Here is an 18,938-nt window from a genome sequence, read left to right on the forward strand (position 1 = left end):
ATTGAAGCTCTTGGCTGTAGCGAGCTTCAGAGACATTTACGTCTAATAAGCCCTACAGGTCACGCTGTGGATAGCTCGGGATTGGGAAGAGGTGAGCCAAGAGGAACGTCTGTGTAAAGGAGGAACCGTGATCCCTGGACTGTGCCCCCATTGCAGACCACAGCAGTTGTCAGCCAGACTGGAGCCTTTGTGCACATCGGCATCCAGATTGAAGGGGTCTCCTGCATTGCTCTTGTGGACACTGGCTATAGCATTATCCTGGTGAGGCCGGATATTCTTCAGCAGGTAGGAGGGGGTTGAAGAGCCCACTGCTGCGCAATTAAAGACAGTGACTGGGAAGCTTGTTCCAATGGAAGGTAAGGGCTTGATGGATATGGAGATAGAAGTCCTTATTATTAACCACAATGTGTGGGTAGAAGCTGTGCAAGATCCCTGCATTCTCAGCTTAGATTTTTAAAAATGTATTGGGCTAACAAAATAAAGTCACAGCTTCCCAGAAGGCTCAACTCTTGCGTTAACATCCTCAGGGAAGCCAGCCAGCCTTCCAGGACCACCCACTACAACTGGAAGCTCTGCTCCTGGTGTCTCTGTGCCACAGCTGCCTGCAGTGCCCAGCCCACCCAGACCATTCGCCATGTTACCAGGCGAATCCCCTGACAGACCTTCCCTGACCGTGACGTCACTCGTGAGGTGGTGGAAGCAGTTTGGAGACAAGCTTTGAGGGGCTTAGTCGGAGGAGGCAGGCTGAACTCATCTGGTGCAGCACACCATTAATACCACTGATGCTGTTCCTTGCACGAAAAGGGACTGCGGAGCATATCCTTATGGAGATGCGGGAGGCGGGGCTCATTGAGCCATCTGACAACCCATGGACTGCACTTGTTGTTCTATCACTATCACAACATTATCACCCTTCATGTAAATGTGCTTTATTTTGCTCTTATCTGCCCCCTATTTTACTGCATTTAATCCTGTACTTCAGAATACTGTAATCTGCCAAGTGTTTAACCTGTAGTACTTTGTATTTAATCATATCCTGATGTAACTATCACTATTTAATCATACCCTGATGTAACTATCACTATTATCTGCTGTATTATTGAATTGTGGTTTGTCACACTTATACTTTGCATGAACAAAAGTTATTGTATTTCTTGCTCTTATTGTATTACTTGTATTGTAACACTTGAAATGTATTTGCTTACGATTGTAAGTCGCCCTGGATAAGGGCGTCTGCTAAGAAATAAATAATAATAATAATAATAATAAAGTGTAGCGGAGAGGCGCTCTGAATTAAGAGACTGCTGTAAAAGTCAGGGGCTCTGATTTAAGAATGGCTGCAAAACAAAGGTGTTCTGATTGGGACTGTGTGTGTGGGACTGACACTTTCAGTTCTGTTTCATGTTATAAAATGTTGCAATTTGTCTATACTCTGAATGGCTGTTTTGGGGGTCTCAAGGGGATGTTATTATTGGTTTAGGATTGGGGACCCCAGCATTATAAAGTCCCCTCTTTTTAGGTGCAGAGTGGCTGTATGCTTGGGCCATATAAAAAGGTCATTGTTCCTGTTATTGCTCTTGCATTATTTTGCCTTCTTCAATAAAGCTCAAGTTGAAGTTTAGCACTTATCTCTGCTTTACACGCCGCCACTGTCTTGCTGCAATATAATTACTGTTCCATTAAAAAAACTGAAACAAGATTTTTTCACAGACCTCCAAAGCCAGTTTGTAATTGTGTGCGTACTTTCTCATTAAAAAAAAAAAAAAAACAGATTACTTGGCATAGACTGAGAAAGCACATTAAGAACTGTATTTAGAAATCTGTTTGTATTAAAGTGCTTTGTTTTGCAATAGTTTTCACTGACTTTATTTGTATAGTATAGGTCCAGTACTGTACTTTGGTGTTTTAGACACACTGATGTACCTGATATTGTTAATTTATATAATGCCCCAATGTTAATAAAGCAACTACAATGTAGTATAATGACTCCATCTGTGATACAATACTTTTACATATTTGATGGACCCCTGGAACCAATTAAATTGGATATATGTTGTTGTTATTTAAAATATATGTATTTGGACACTGTTGTTTTAGGCAGGGAATGGTTAATTACCTTCCCTGCCAAATCACTTCATGTGCAGAATGTGCCTGAGCTCGATTGAATTATTAACAAGCAATTGAGCCTTGGCACAGCTGTATAAAAGAGAGGATCTGACGCTCATCATGCTTGGGTGGTTTAGAGGGGGAACGATAGAGCAAGACAGTAAGATTTATAAAAAAGAAACAATTGCTACCCGTGCTGGTTGTACACCATGATCATTTCAAATTTAAAATGCTGTTACATACACAGCTAATACACCCAGCAGCAAAGTGAAAATATAACTATTTACCTTGCCAGTACTCAGTTAGAGGGACGAGCTTGTTAGGTTGAACACCAATCTTTTAAACAGCTGAAGGACATAAGTATGAAGGCTGGCTTGGTACTTCTCTTATGAGTGTGCTGAAGAAACTGAGCTGTAGTAAATAACATCTATAGAATGGTGACAAAATGGGGAAGACGTTGATTTAAATACCTTGTAAAGCTAAAGGAGCAAGGTAAGTATTTGATAGGAAAAGAACAGAATTCATGCGATTGAGATCAAGAAAAATTAATGGAAGCATAATTCGCTGTTATGGAAACTACTTACGTACAGGGAGACGGCTCTCCCACCAGCGAGCAGCAGCCAAATGGAAATAAAAAATAATGGGAATATGTATGTTGTGTATGATTTGTAAACTTCATTTAAAATTGTGCATTTTGTCATGCAGAATGTACATTTATTTAGAACACTTCACATATAAAATGCTGATTTACGATTATCTGGCATGTGGGTAAAAATCGGACTGCACGGATAAAAAAATAAAATAATAAATACAAATTAAACCCTACTAGTCATTTGCCCTCTTTCAGGGGGATATTTTGCCACAGGTTACTATATACAACTCTTTTAATGTGCATTTTGCAATCTTTTTTGGCTAAAAAGAAAAAAAATACCGTAAGCCATCTATGTATATTGTTTCGTATTTATCATATTATGTTAACATCTACTTATGTCTGTATTAGTATGCACGATTGTAGGTTATAAATAAATACGTTTGACGTGCCATTTGTGTTTGTAGTTGTTAGCTATATTATACATGTACACCATGTATGTAACACTTCATTATATATTTATTAAAATTACAATAGAACTCCCAAACCCAATGTATCTTCTAATCATGCATTTTCTCTGGTACTCTTTGCTCGCCTCCAAGATAAATAAACTCAACATGATTAGAAGTAGCCACCGAACACTTACAGTATTATAAGAACATTTTATAACCATACAAACGTGTGAAGGTGAACGTGTACATTGTACATAACGGGGGAGTCTGACAACATTAAATACGTTTAGGCAAATTCCATATCAATGATCTTGACCACATTCCTAGTGGATCTGTGTGCCCTTGTACGCTTGTTTTTCGTTCTTGTGTGGATAAGACGTGTGTTAAAAGCCAAGGATGCATTGCAAATCTGCAATCACCTAAAGAAACGTTATTGTACTATCTAATACGCTGTTCTCTATACCAAGATTTCAGTTGTATAATTAAAATAAAATCCATAGTAGAGGTCAGCTGTCATGTAATGTACGTATGCAGAATTCAAATAGGCTACAGTTGCAGTGATAATTTCTTGGTAGTAAAATTACACTTCGTGCAAATAATGGTATATAATTTTATTAATACAACAAACGTTCCGTAAGGTTACAAATGGTTAAAACAAGTGAATAAATCTCCTTCATAACCAAAAGGCAAAAATATTTTCATAACTACAAATATTGAATTATCTAGGTTGTCTGTAAGAAATTAACTCTGGTCCTGTACACTTTCTCTCTCTCGTCAGCCGCGGTATGTTAAATATCTGTTTCAAGGTGAGTTATATACTGTTTCGTTAATTAACACCCTCCTTTTCCAAGTGCAAATTAACTCCTGATAAATTACGACAATTAACATGGGTTTGCTTTTAAATTCCCACTCAAACGAAAGAAACAGTCGCAAGAAGCACTGCTTGTTAAGGTATTGACATTATTTTGCAAATCAACATAATTTCGTAAATCACATTAGAACGATTATTTAATAACGAAATAGGCATAACGACCACTTGAAAACACCCAAATCAATGCTACATACCGATTTCTTGATTAACATTGGAGTTATCATTTACGACCTTTTGAAAATCTCGCCCATAATGTTCTGCACACTTGTGTCAGTCATCAGGGCCAATAACCATAACCAGTTAACCATATAACACATATATAAATAAACAAAAACAAATAATATGGAATGTCAGCAACCTGATAACCCCAAAATCAGTCTAGGTGGTGCAGCGGGCTAAATCACTAACCTTTCATGCCCTTATCTCAGTACCCAATGAAAGGGGGTGTGCAGGTCAGGGTTTATTTATTTATTTGTCCCTTTCATGCTGTTAGCCTAACCTCTTGGTTTTTCAAATTTCAGCAATATGTCATGATGTCAGAATCTGTACTTTCCTTAGTCCGTTTTTCACAGTAGTAGTATCCATGGATACGTGCAATTCTGACTGACTAGATCCAACAGTGCCAGCACATTATATTTGAAACTTTGCTGCACATATGAGTAGTTGTAGCTTACTTGTTATAAATACAAGGCATATATTTCAAAATTTCTTTATTTTATATTAAATTATTTTATGGTCCCTGTTTAGCTCTCTGAAGGCCCAGTATTGAGGCTTGTGCAGTTTGATATATTTTGTTTTCTGAAAATAAAAGCACAATTTGAACTTTGAGCCATACAACTTGCATAAAACAATACAGAATCTTAAATATGACTTTTTCCTATTATTGTTTTTCTGTTCACGCACTATAGGGGTATTTCAAAATTGGTTGGGGAAATTTGATGACATTTCCACAATTTAATATTTTCAAAAAAATGCTGTGTATGTTTCAATTAAAATTATGTTATGTTTTACTCGGTTCAGTTAGGTGCACTCCACTTATAACTGATCCTGTTAGAACGGAGTTCCACTTACAACGTATTGAGGAGGCATGTCCCTGCCAAACAACATGGGCTTTAATGGGGAAATTACTCTGGTTAAAACTGACTCATTTATAATTATGAAGGAGGCTTACACAGGATTTGCAGGTACTCGAATTCATGGTTTATTAAGCTGGGACTCCACACTGGGCAGGTAAAAGTGTGCCGCTTTACAAACTAGTGGTACACTTACAGCTGAGCAGCATAGTGCTACTCAGACTGTGACAAATAATAAAATAAAAATCCAAAGCACACTGTTTCAGCCATGTGCCTCAGCCACTAAGTGTAGTCTCTGGATCCTTGTTTCTATAGTCCCACTTCTCTTCTGCTCTCCTTGGCACGGCTACCCGCTATCGATTCCCTGATGGTTGCAACATCTCGTCCCTTGGTTTGTGCCAACAGTGTTGCAACTGGGTACCACTCGTGCGATTTCTGTAATAGTGGTGAAGACCATCGGCATGGTAAAAGGCGGACGGATTCCGGAAGGATTAAAACAGGTGAGGATCTATGTTGAACGTGGACGGCCTCCGACTGGAGAACGTAAAGAAGTTGCTCCAGTAGTACTGAATTGGCTACAACAGTGGAAGCGACTAGTTCAGCGAGACTGAGTGCTGTGCAGGCAAGTCCAGGACCCTAATACTTGTGAGACCCAGTTACAGGTACTTACCCCCGAGCAGAATAAGGAAGAAGTGTGGGAAGCCTACCATACCTACGTGGGTCACTTGGGAGTGGACAAAACTTTATCTGTAGTGCAGCGGGGCTTTTTTTCGCCCAAAATAGACCAAGATGTACAGATTTGGCACTCTCGATACAATCGCTGTAATCTGCGGAAGGTTCGACCTGACGGGAAGGCGAAATGAATACCTATTCAAAAAACCGCTGCATTAGAAGTAGTAGCAATGGATTTCTTCTCTTTGGGTAGGCCCATGGATGTGTATACATACATTTTAGTTGGCACAGATCTAATTACTAGGTTTTCTTGAGGCATTTCGACTCGAGACCAACCGGCCCTCACTACAGCACGTGCCTTGTGGCAACATGTAATTCAGCCATTCGTCTGTCCTAACCGGTTCCATTCGGACCAAGGCCCAAATCTGGAGTCTGATTTAATTCGAGGGCTGTCAGTATTATTGGGTGCGAAAGAGCAGGACCACCCCTTACCATCCACAAGGAAATGGTCTATGTGAGAGGTTTAATCAGACATTACCCTAGGTACCCTATTGGGTACCCTAGAAGTAGGAAAGCAGAACAAATGGCCTGAGTACCTACCCGAATTAGTACATGCGTACAACAGCACTGTTCACGAAACCACAGGGTATACACCTTTTTTTCTAATGTTCGTGAGACATGCCCACCTTCCCACTGATGTGATGCTTGGCGCCCCTGAAATAGAAGTTAAGGGGAACCAAAATGAATGGGTTAAATTGCATCATGCAAAATTGCTGGGTGCTTACCTGAAAGCGATGAAGCGGGCAGGGTTAGCTGCTGATCGATCCAAAAAAAAGATATGATCGTACCACTAGAGATGCCCCATTGCTGCCTGGGGAACGTGTGTGGGTGTTAGACAAACAAAGGAGGAGTAAGGGAAAATTGGCAAATAGGTAGGAGGAGGAGCCTTATGAGGTCTTGGGACAGACGGATCCCAATATTCCTGTGTATCAGGTGAAACCAGTCACTAGGAATGGTGCTTTTAGGTCATTACACAGAATTATGTTAAGGGCTTGTATTTGGTATTCTGAGAATGAATTAGAGAGTAGTCCATCACCACCAGTACTGCCAGCATACAGCCCCCTCAGCCCATGTGGGGTTGTTTGTTCCCCCAAGATGTGGGAGAAGCAGCACCCTTATTACTCTGGTTGACCCGGGAGAATCAAGGGAGACCGCCAGCAAGATATCAGGAGTGAGGACTCCGATTATAGAGGACAGCGACAAATCTAGTGAGGAAGTGTGTTACGGGTGACTAAAATTATGTTTTGTATTATTTTTTGGTGGATTATTAATTGTGTTTTTTTGGTATTATGTATTATTATTTACTAGTATTATTATTTATTCTTATTTCACTGTCTTTGTAAAAAAGGATATTTGTTTGATTCTGTGCACACATTATGATTTCTTTGGAATGTCACTATTTTGTTTTCACCTGGCGCACGTACGCAGGAGAGTTGCTTAGCAACAGACACCATTGACCTGTCCCAGATTGTCCACAGGTGTGCCCAATAGAGCCACCTTATATAAGTTAGGCCTCAAAAGAGAGAAGGGAGAGAGCAGTGGCGGCGGTCAAGGAGGAAGAGAATGAGAGAAGGGGAGCTGATACTGGAGACGTGAAGCCAGGGTTTGCAACCAAGATCGGGAAGACGGCAGCAGTACTCGGAGGGTGAGAGAGACTTGAGGGAAGCAGCTGATATAATAACAACCTGAGCGCAGTGCTTGCAAGTTAAGTAAACAGAATTTATATTGGACTCACTGTATTAGAAAAATTAGCTCACATTGCTTGCTTGCTGCATTTATATATAGGAAGCATATGTTCTGGCTATATGGTGCTAAACTCGGCATAGTATCTTCACTATTTTGCCTTTGACTCTTTTGAACCAGAATACTACAACCTCTTGAACATGGGGCGGTGCCGTGACTCCTGTTGGTGTGCTGCATGACTGGAAGTGCCATTCCTGGAACTAGAACTCAGTTGGAGTGGACTCTTTGCAACACGAGTCAGAAAGTGTACACGGCTAATCCGCCATAGTCAGTCAGTTGGGCTCAGTGGCAGAGTGGCGCCCTCTGCCGTGGGTGAGGTGAATCAGGCTACCATTATTAAATTGGTGGCAGGTAGTGGAACCACTTCTGCTACTGATGACTTGGCCAGGGGAAACGTGAAAGCAGAACATTAGCATATTTGTAAACCTATTTTAATAGTTATATTTTTAATATTTTCTGTAATATTAGGGCTTGTGCAATAAACATTTTATTATACTTACCTGGTTGTCCTGTCTGGTGTGTCCTGCTGCTGTCCCCCCACTGTGGATGCCTTGAACCTGTGTGACACAATTTTAAATATCGTCCTGTTGCCATGGACACAGGACTGACGTAGTCAAACTACAATTTATAGCGCTCAACGGTATTGGTCCGCATCACCTGATTTGTGGGCAGGCCGTGACAAAAGTGCCCTTTTGCCTCACAAAACATTGGCCTTTTCTGTGAAAATTGCAGCGGAGGAAAAAAAAAGTAAGGAGAGACTTATAGTTATGTTCTGTGCAAACAGCGAAAGCCTGGATGACTTCTGCTTTATTTGAGAACTGGCTACGGGACTGGGACAGAGAGTTACAGTGTAAAGGCAGACACATCATCTTGTTTGTTGACAACTGCACTGCCCACCCCACCTTACACCTGCTAAACACCAAGCTGGCTTTTTTTCCACCTAATACAACTACGAGATTGCAGCCCATGGAACAGGGACCAATTAGAAACTGCAAGGTATTTAACACTAACAGTTAATGACATTTTAATAATCACGTAGCTATGTTTGCTATGCTAAGGGTGTGCAATTTATGTTAAATTGACATTTTATGGTTGGTTTTTTTTGGGCAGCTTTTGTATCGGCGACATGAATGTTATAGCAGAAGTGGATAGAGGCACACAACAGTTTCCCAAAGTGACGCTGATGCGATCAACTTGGTGGAAAAGGCTAGGCGTGAAGTGAAAAAGCAAGACTTTGCATAAGGTATTTCTTAAGACTGGGTTTATTTCCGGGAGGTTAGTGTAGGCATTAGGGGGTGGAGGTGGGGGGTTGTCGGCAGGAAAAAGAGTTGCTGTTTACTTTTATTCTATGTTTTTGTTGGCACAGCTGTTGTACAGTTTAAATGTATAATGTATACAATTTTAATTACATTTAGTGAAAATATCAATTTGTAAAATGGTACTACTTATTACATTAGACCGGCCACAGGGGCGTGTTTTTTTACAAATAATAAACTCCTGTTCTTTGGCAGTTTTCTAGTAGTGTTTATATTTAAGGTACTTATGTTCGCAGTTACAAACAGCATTTTGAATTCTTTATTATGTACTTTGTTTATAAAGTACTGATTTCCATTGTCCCTTGGAGTCCGTTATAAGTGGAGTGCACCTGTATTGTTAAAATAACTCTACAAAAAACTACTCAAATTAAGTTACCAAGCTTTGAAAATAACGGCTCTGCTCACCAATCGCATATTCCGTTTAATATGTCATATATTACTCACTGCAGCATACTCCTGAGAATGCAGTGATTCAATGCCATCTGCTTACCCTGAAGCAGACATTATTTGTTGTCAATGTGCTTCAGATGGCTTTGGAACTTAACTACATTAAAGTGGTTGTAGCAAACAAAATAATGCCATCAATTTTAACTGCTGAGCACATTTGCCATATACTGAAGGTCTCAAATGTGCCGCTTTGAAAGAACATGTGTTTAAAAAAATATGGATTATTGCTTTGAGAGGGACTACATTGCATTAAATCAATCTTTCACTGCAAATTGTCCTCACCCATTTAACACCTTCTTTCCTTTCATAAACCAACCAGTTGCTTTACCCTATTGACTGACTTTTGCAGCCAGTAACTTGCTTTGACCCTAAAGACACTGCTCTAGGAAGACACTGATCTAGGACGTTAAACAGTAACCAACTTCCTGAGATTAAGACACAGGAACTGTGACCTTTCTTTGACCTTGAGTTGTACTAGATATCATATTTTACAATTAAAATACATGTTTTCTATAGCATGCGTTTCTTTCCAAACTGCTTATTTGAGACCTAAATAAAGACTGTGACAGAACATTTTGTAGACAATGTTATATAAGAAAAATAGGATAATAATCAGATAAGAAATCACATGTTTTGAAAATGAACATCATATAAAGTCTTACTTTACCACCCACAGTCACACGTGCACCCTAAAACGCAGAAAAGAAGAAACTTGATTTCACCTTACTTTGAACAAAATACAAATTAGGAGGTTTTATTAGAGAAAGCCACTCATTACCTATAGTGAGTAGATCATGAGTCAAAGTACTTCCCACAAATGAATTAATTTTAATACACCTACCCAAATGCCTAAAGGGTAGGAGGGAACATAAAAAAGAAGTTGTTGGTTAATTAGCAGCAGAATATGCAATTAAACAAAAATAAACACACTTTACTTTGCTTTTTTCATACTTTGATTTATGACGATTAATTGTTCTTTACTGCACCTAATTATTCAACTTTTAATGTTACATGTATCTGATGCTAGCAGTGTACATGAAAACAAAACCATGCCATATTCATTGTTTAGTCACTTTGCTTTTTATTGGATCAGATGTAGCTCAGATATGCAACTCGTGTGAATAGGACTTTGAACTTATACAGGAACTGCTAATAAGTATAATTCACCTATCTTTGAAAATCAGGACCTTGATGTTTGGGGTGACAACATGTTAATGTACTGCAAATAAAATAGCAAGAAATAGGCTGCAATACTGCCCTACAATATAGAACCATCACTCATTATGAGAAATCCTTTTTTTAGCCTATATGAATAAAATGAAAAACAAAAGAAGCAAAAATTAACCTGGGACTAGTGATTTGATGATGTAAGGAAAACACACTTCAAGCAGTTGCTCTACTCCAATTAATTATGATTATTGGTACTCTTCCATGCTAAATGAATATTTTTTTTACAGTAGTACACAAATACGAAGCTTAAAACTTGCAGTTGCTTTTTAGGACAATTCTGATTTTAGCCCCACATACTTCACAATTACCGATTCACAGTTAAATTACTTTAAAGCACAGTCTGATCATTTTCTGGGTGCAGTGCAGTGGCTGACATGGCTTCATTGACAGGGCTATGATATGTCATGTATTCGTTTGACAACTGCAAATTTTAAAGTCCAGATATTGTAAAGACAATGACATTATGTGTACATTTTACCAGACAGATTAATATATTATAAATAAGATCAAACTGACATATAAATATCACAAAACCTTCCCCACCATTTCTGGGTTTCTTATAGAGGTGTTTTGTTTTGTTTTTTCTTGCCAGGCAGGTTGAATCAATTGAACTTGCTAGAGCATAATAAAAGTTGGCCAGCTGGTATTCAATGTAGTATTCTTTTTAAGTATCAAATCCAGTGGCACTTGAAATGCACATGGCTAAAAAGAGTATTTTGCTCTTCTCATTCTCTTTGCTGCAGGCTTGTCTACACAGATAAAAGCTTCACTGCATGTTACATAAGTACTGTGCTAGAGAGTGATAATTGTTCATATTATATTTAAAAAAGAATCCCACTCAGGCAAGAACATGGGTTAACATGTCTCCTGAAAATGTAAATGGTTTTAGGTAATATTAATTGGGAATGCATGTAATTACATTTAATGCTTCAGCCACACTGTTAACACCGCTTTTGAAGTTTTGCTCTTTGCTTTGAGGCACTCTAATAACACAGATCTCACTGAGGCTGTACTTCATTTTACTAGGTGATTGTGTTCCACTTACAGAATGATTTCCTGCTGCTGAAATTCTGTGCTTACAAGTAACAATGCAGCTACAAGGCTGCTCCCATATAACATTTTGGTCCACAAAGAAACCCCGGGAAAGAAATGTGATCACCAGCATCTCAGAATTTGAATATTAAAAAACAAAAATGTGTAGAGTAAAGTCGAATGAAGCTGCTGAAATATAGTTTCAGGTTCCTTGTTTCACTTTAACCGATACTTCCATTTCCATTTTATAAATAACCATTTGTTTTGAAGAAAAAAAAGTCTTTCTAATTCTTTCAATCTTAATTATATATTGACTTCAGATTAGATCATGATTGATATGTATTGACTTGAGAGGTAAATATTGATACCAGCAAATTGAGGCTGATAGAAAAAGTCAATGTCAAGTCTTAGCATGCCTGTGCTTTCTGTTCTGTTCCGAAATATCACTGATCATTTTTATTTTTATTTATTTTTTACAAACAAAATTGGAATAGTTATTATTTATATATACAGTATATAAAAATATGGACTTTTAATATAGACTTGCATCTCTAAAAAAAAAAATGAATGCATGCATTTGTTTGGACATGGCTTTAAATCTCAGCATAACCAACTAAATCTCCAAATCATTCATTTTCTAGCGTTGGTTACTTGATAACACCTACTCCGAATTGCCAGTAATACAAAAATAAGCTTGATTCACAAATGGTGTTGACTAGATGGCGCTGGCACTTACTAACATGAAGATATTTGATCTAACCTGTGTGTTTAGAGCTGGCAATTATAACTGAAGAATAGCTTCTGATCGCTGGCCATAGCACCTTTAACATAAATGTATAAAAACAATTGAAACACAATATCTGAGTATTTGCAATAAAAGCTATAAAAATGTAATGGGACACTAAAAAAAAAAAATTAATTCGAAGCTGCTTATACTTTACTAATTGATATATGTAAGCCTTATGACCTGACACAGAGCGCATTACCAGGCCTCAGACGAACATGAGGGCGCTGTTACAACCAAACGGTCCATAATGCCTGGTAATGTCCGATGTAGAGGGTCTTATTGCTTTTATACTTTTATATTATGGCACAATGAATTATATGTTTTATTTATTTTAATTTCGTTTTTAGTTTTTTTTTTTAATGTATCCTTCCACATGTGCACTCTAAAATGAACATTCTACAAAATATAGTTCTCCATTATACCAATGTTGCCTATGAGTTTCTCTATAAAATGAGTGTATAAAACAGTGTTTTTAAATTATTTTTTTTGCCATTATGTTATCAATTAATTGGGCCTGCAAGTGTACCAGCTATTTTTTGTTAAAATAGCAAATCGCTGACTTGGTTGTACAAACAAAAACATCGTCTCTCACTGTAAATCACCTGTCGAAATTGGAAGGCTCCAACTGAGCAACTGCCCCAATGCACTAAGTCTGTACTTCAGTAAAATGTTTAGGAGTCATTTAAAGGGGTAATGTTTTATTTACAACATATCACAATATGACCATTAAATGAGTGCCCTGATGATCCAAACTTCAGCATGAAATCACTGAGAAATATATAATGAAATGTCCGAAGAATCCGCCAGCTTTCTATCTTTATCCATGAACCGGACTAGATTCAACCAATGAGAGCGATAAAAATAAAATTTGTAAAATAATGGCAGAAATTTGTTTTAAAAACTGTGTTATGTATACTAATTAGAGAAGCTCATATGCAACGTTGTTATAATGGAGAACTATATTTTGTAGAATGTTCACTTTAGAGTGCTTTGTGGAAGGATACATAAATTATTGCTTACATCAGGGGCGTAGCTAGGTTGTAATGGGCCCCGATGCAGAATTTTTAAATGGGCCCCCCTCCCCTCCCCTCCCACATTCTCCTAAATGTTTTTTTCTTTTATTTTTCCAAAATAGGATGTTATTACTCTGTAAATAAAGCAATGTACTCAAACATTTTTTTTATTGCTTCAGAAACGTCATATATATTAATACAAACAACATTGATTGCCATTTTTTTACTTGTATTTATTAATATAAAGGTTAAAACATTTCATATAAGATTTGGCAATGTACTTTGTGATATTTTGCTTTGTCTTGACTACCTCCGCATAATTGCTGACACTTCAGTGCTGAAAATCTGTTTTGTGTTTGGACAGTCTTGTGTCTCTGCAATGGTCAGTAGTAGATTTTTTATTTGAAATCCTCATAAAATTCTGCATTTTTTTATAGCTAACTTAGAATGAGTTATTATTATAATTGTGTATTTCTTTTTGGGCACTCACAGTTTATATACAAAAAATTAATAATTCATTCTGGAACAAAAAATATTATCATTGGAAACAGCTACTTAATGCCTTATTGTTGATATATTGGGTTTTAATTTCTGATTTACGGTTGAAAAACGACAAGGGCTGTAACACAAAGTGGTCATATTCACACCCATATATGGTCATTTTAATACTGTACTATAGGGTTAAAACCAGAGTTACTAGTGGTAGGGTACTTGGCGGTGTGCTAGCTAGTGGAAAGGTGCCGGCCAGTCCTTTAACTCATTTGTAATTATTCGTTAGGCCTGCTGTTTTATTTTATTTTGAGTATTTTGAACAGACAAATTTTAAAATGTTCACATATTTTATTTGTCCCTTTTGAAGTGCTCGTGGGCCCTGGAGCAGCTGCATCACCTGCACTTATGATAACTACGCCCCTGGCTTAGATAATATAAACTTTTCAATATGAGTAGTGCCTTCTAAACAAAACCAATCAATCAATTTTGTTTGTAAACTGACAGTTCTATAAAAATTAATATACACTGTATTAGCATATTCTTTGCTTTATTTTAGATTTTCTGTAAGGTAATGATCCTGATCTGTGGAGAAACAGCCTTTCAAAATCTATAAGATGGTAAAAAAATGTTTTTAGATATTGCTTTATGCACCGCATATTGCAGTTGCAGAATGCAGTCAGCAATCCATAGGCCTAAAACTTTTACCTTCACCAAAACCTAATGAAACTATGAAGAATTGTCCCCCCAAATCTGGGGCGCCATGCATCTAATTGTGCCTGTGGTGGTGAAGAGGACACTTTCTATTGATACTGGCCTCATATTTCTAGAAATTAGGTCACCAAGCCTCCCAATACATGTTCAATGGAAATGAACTTTGCTTGCTCAGGTCTCAGCCAAGCCTAAGGCTTGAAGCTAGAGTTGAAAGGTCACCACTCTTAGTGAGACCAGCCTATTTTCTCATCTGGTCCCATTAAAAAAATACAAGCCCTGATAGCACACCTAAGGCAGGGTTCTATCAGCCCACTAAACTTAAAATGAAAAATAAACATGAATAAATTGGCTACCGCACATATGCAAAAATCCTCATGGATGAAAACCTATGTTTCAGGTCGGCATTGCCTTTGATATTTGGGCCTTCAAAACATAGGCACTAATCCCATAAATGAGGTGATGATGTTGAAATGTGGGTCTTGTCAGCTTTAAAGCCAGAGGCATTATATTATGGTTTAGGACTCGAATAACTTTCAGAGATTGACATGTTTTAGATTGCTCGCTCACAGACTGGGCTTGTGGAGAGTTCTACGGTAGGTCTTAGAATATTTTTCGGTGAGAACAAAAGCAGATCTTGTACCTGCATTCCTCTTTTCTTGCAGTAACCCTTTCTAATCCCTCTAATAACAATAACTAACAATAATCATGTTCACAGCATGCTTAGTAGCACAATAGTACTTTCCATGTTAGAGGTATTTTTAGCTGCCAAAAATACTAGTGCTGTCATGAATGTATTACATTGATTGCAGAACGTTACAACCTACTATGTGCACAGTACTTTAAGTGCAGTGCGTGACTTTTCAAAGCCTTTACAGTCTGTAATAACGCCTATTTTAATTTTTTTTTAAAGAAGGAAAACACCAGATAAATTTACACAACTGGAATAACTAATAACTAATAACTACCGGTAAGCAATTGAATTCAAGACGTCTTAATCACTCCGGTACTATTGTATACATAACCTTGATATTGTATGTACATTTTAATACATTAATAGATGTAGTAAGAAGACTGATTGAAAAACCTTGGTTATACCACTCATTTAAGATTTCTTACATCCTCTTATTACAAGTATCCTGGTATGACTTGTGTCAGATAGTCAAGGTGATCAATGATCTTACCTACTGGAATAATCTCGCATTATCCTTCAAACCAGTCCTGGAACCCAACTCTTAAGTACCATATTATTACACAGGCACTCCTGGATGATTTTTACATGATCATCGTTCTGCCTCCTCATGACTATAAAGTAGACTAACAGCAATCTCAGTGTCTCCCTGGGCCATAAAACATGTAAAAAGCCACCACCAGTATCTAGCTCCTTTCACATACTTTTTGTGTTAGAGCAATGGAAACTTTATCCAATTCAGGTAACAGGTCAATGTGGTTAAACATGTGATTACACAGACTGTGAGAACACTCTGTATAAATACTATAGTCAATCAGTATTTTTACATTTTTTTTTTGTTTTTTTCTGCTTATGCTAATATCCATATATGTAATTTAGCATAGGGTATCTGCATTTTACATCACCTATTACGATTCTGCTGGAATATAGAAACAGGTGACAACTGACTGAGAACCTGTTCTGGTTCTGATGAAAAGTGCAGGTTTGGCTGTTCTGAACTTTGAACTCTGTATTTACAGTATGAACAGCACCAGCAGTGGCAACGTGAGCTTCCCTCTATTTCCCTGCAAGCATGCCTCAAGCCTGCCCACGAGGGACCAGCCATTTCAGACTGTCTGAACAATCCATACTCTCAATGTTTGAGTGCCTGTTTGTGTAGTAGTTGGGTTATAACTTCATTTCACTTCACTTATTAACCAAACTGGATTTGAACCCTAGCCTGAGGTAACGCCATGGGGAGTGGAAGTGGGGGTGCATGACTTCTGGTTGGTGGACTTAGAATCATGTTTCCGATTAGGCTGGTGTCTCCACTTGTCTGATTTTTTTTTTTTATTATAGGTTGTGTTATTACAAGACAGTTTAGTTTAAGCATTTATTCACCAACACTTGGCTACTTTCAGTGTCACCCACAGAGCAGCAGCTCAAACCTGTGTGTATAGGCCTTTAGCACAAATAAAGGAAATCAAAACCCTACCAAAAGAACATTTCCAAAAAGGTATATTGTTTTTATCTGCATTCTCAAAGTCTGCTGTACTTAAGATGATACTGCGCTAAATTAACCACACAAAAAAAAACATTTCACACATGACCTGCACATAGGGTGACCACCTTTTCAAAATGCAAAAACAGGACACCTGCCATTTCTTATGCTGGGGTATATTTGCATATTTAAAAAAAAAAAACTTTTTGTACTGTTTCACCCGAAGGGCAAGCAAGCACTGGTGATGAGTGATTGTAAGGCATTGCAAAATAATACGGCAAGGGCGGTGCTATGATGCGCTATAAACAGATATGCTATGGTTTGTATGGTTTGACTGTGGCGCTAAACTGTAAGAATGCACTGTGTCTAGAAATTTGGGACAAATGCCGTCCCGGTGGCATTAAGCCCGGGATTGGGACTTGATCTTTACATTTTGGGTCTGTCCTGCCCAATTAGGGATGGGTGGTCACTCTACCTGCACAGGGTTCAGACTTAGCCTGGTACTGTAGGAGCAATTCCCACCTAGCTGTTTTTTCCTCTCTTGATTATTACTTAATCTCTGTGGCTTTTCACCCCATTTTCTTTCCTTACTGTTATTTAGCCATCCTCCTGCCCTGTGATTTGATGTCTCTCACCTCTGGCTGTGTTTCTCCAGAAGCACTGTTTTCCCCTCTTAGTTCACCCTTGGCCTATTTACCACTACACAATCCACTCTGTCCCTTATCCTGTCAGGGACTCCTGTGAACGCTATTCAGCTGACCACATTTTTCTCACCTGACTTCAGGTTAGGAGCAGCATTAGTTGCAACATATTGACGTTTCACTGTAAATAACTAACTTCAAATGCTTAATGTGTTAAAGTGCTTAATAACGTGCTGTACACATTGCTATATTTGTACACCACTAAATATACAAAGTAGGGATCCTGTTTAAACCGTTTTTTGGCGCCATAAAATTACTACCCCGCTGAAAACAAACTTCAGTTAAACTAGAAACTGGTAGATGCGGCAGTCCACAATAATTTGAGTTTATATACACTATATCTGAAGTAGAATAGTCATCTTAATGCAGTTACGGTGCATTGCAGTGTACTGTTGTGCTCTGTGTTTTATTAAACATTATAGTGTGTATTTATTTTTTTATTGTAACTTTGCCTTTGCAACTACAGGGCTTGTGTTTTATAACAGTAGTTTCTATGTGCAATACTTTGAGGTGTCTCGACCCAAAACTGCTTTAAATTTGTTGTAAAAGTCTAACATGTTTCAATTCTTTTTTACATAGGCCTACATGTATTTTTCATATGTACTTTATGTTTCAGACACAGTGCAAACAATAGTATATTGGTTATGGATATATAAGGGTCACCAAGTTGTAACACTTAAGAAAGGCAATAACTTAAAAGTTCCTTAAAAAACCTTCTTTGCAGTTTTCATGCTTGGAAAATCTACAGTACTGAGTAAATAATTACAGTCCTTCGGGCAATGTATCTTATTTAACAGCATGGCCAATCCTTTTTTTTGTACAAAAAAAAAGAAAAAAAAAATCCTGCTGTGGTTGAAGAGGTAATTTCTGGCTCCAGTAATGTTTATAAATATTTGATGTCTGGCTCAAACCAGACTAATCTTGCTTTGTCTGTTATCACAGTTTAACAGGCGCCATCTGCTGTTCATTCTTAACATGACTATTTTAAAAGCAGCATTTGTTTAGATTGTGGCTGCAACTGCTTTGCATCCACTAGATCTGTCTGAGGTAACCACGTTACACAAGAATCAGAGCACATACAAGCTTTTTTTTTTAATCACTTTACGTTTTTTAAGCTGCTTGTTGCACTTGCCGATCATGCTGTTTTTGGGGAACAACTTTTATTCAGCTTTTTTTCATTTTATTGGGAACTGACCCTAAATGCTGTTTTTTTTTATTTGATTCTGAAAATTAACAGTAGGGTAGATGTAAACTTAATTTATACAATTCATAATAAAAACAGTTTTGCCAGATTTAGTAATGTTTAAAACGGTCCCATCTGGTGAAAAAAAGTCATACTAGGAGTGTTTCATTTCACTGGATTTTTTTTAACCTTGTAATTTTCTTAACAACTCCAACTGTGGTTATAACTAGAAAAAGTCATTTAATGCTAAAAGTCATTTATATAGAATTTAGCAACAACATCTTAAATGGAT

The sequence above is a fragment of the Acipenser ruthenus genome, chromosome 4 (assembly GCF_902713425.1).
Source record: "Acipenser ruthenus chromosome 4, fAciRut3.2 maternal haplotype, whole genome shotgun sequence".
Classification (NCBI taxonomy): domain Eukaryota; kingdom Metazoa; phylum Chordata; class Actinopteri; order Acipenseriformes; family Acipenseridae; genus Acipenser; species Acipenser ruthenus.